The sequence below is a fragment of the Hibiscus syriacus genome, unplaced genomic scaffold (genome assembly GCF_006381635.1).
Source record: "Hibiscus syriacus cultivar Baekdansim isolate YM2019G1 unplaced genomic scaffold, ASM638163v2 tig00003507_pilon, whole genome shotgun sequence".
Classification (NCBI taxonomy): Eukaryota; Viridiplantae; Streptophyta; class Magnoliopsida; order Malvales; family Malvaceae; genus Hibiscus; species Hibiscus syriacus.
Genome location: NW_024061975.1, coordinates 35,648 through 36,367, shown reverse-complemented (window position 1 = coordinate 36,367; position 720 = coordinate 35,648). Strand labels below are relative to the sequence as shown.

The 720-nt window shown below is 34.9% G+C and overlaps 1 non-coding gene across 1 annotated transcript; it reads left to right on the top strand.

The window, feature by feature from the left end:
• Window positions 1–353: 353 nt before the first annotated feature.
• On the top strand, window positions 354–435 carry TRNAS-UGA. The gene has a single exon. It is a non-coding gene; the product is annotated as a tRNA-Ser (tRNA).
• The last annotated feature ends 285 nt before the right edge of the window (window positions 436–720 follow it).

The window sequence follows — 720 nt, the reverse complement described above, 5'->3', positions numbered from 1 at the left end:
TTATTAAAAGTAAGAATAAATTGAGAAAATATATAAATAATAGGGACCAAATGTGATTATATCAAAATATTTAACTGTTGTTAACGACATCTAACTCAGGGTGACCACATCTTGATCATATTTTATATTTTTTGAAATCAATAACTAAAAGTAGATAAAACACAAATATAAACGATCACTAGTGTAGTTAATCTTAAATAATTTTAATGCTCTTTCATCCGAATAGACGAATCCTTTTTCTTGTGCTTTTAGTTTACCTAGACCCAACGGCTCTTTTTGAGCAACAGCGATTTGGCAACCGATTATGCTAATAATTAATTATATAAATTTACTAAAAAACCTTACATAAAATGGTCGATATGTCCGAGTGGTTAAGGGGACATACTTGAAATTTGTTGGGCTACGCTCGCGCAGGTTCGAACCCTGCTGTCGACGTTATGTTTTTTATTTTATTCAATCTTTAGCTTCAAATACAAGTCTTTCTTCTATTCCTAAAAAAAAAACTCTTTCTTCTTATTCTACACCTATCATTGCTACTCCTAACGGTCTTTCTCTTATTTCCAACGGCTCTGTTTTAGGCAACGGTGATTCGGCATCTGATCGCCGCCATAGGTTGGAGTTGGAGAGAACGACAACGGTGCTCTCGCTGAGGCTCGCTTGAAGTATAGGCTTCTCTTCAAGCAGTGCTTACTTCCATTCCCAATTTTCAAAGAGGTACTA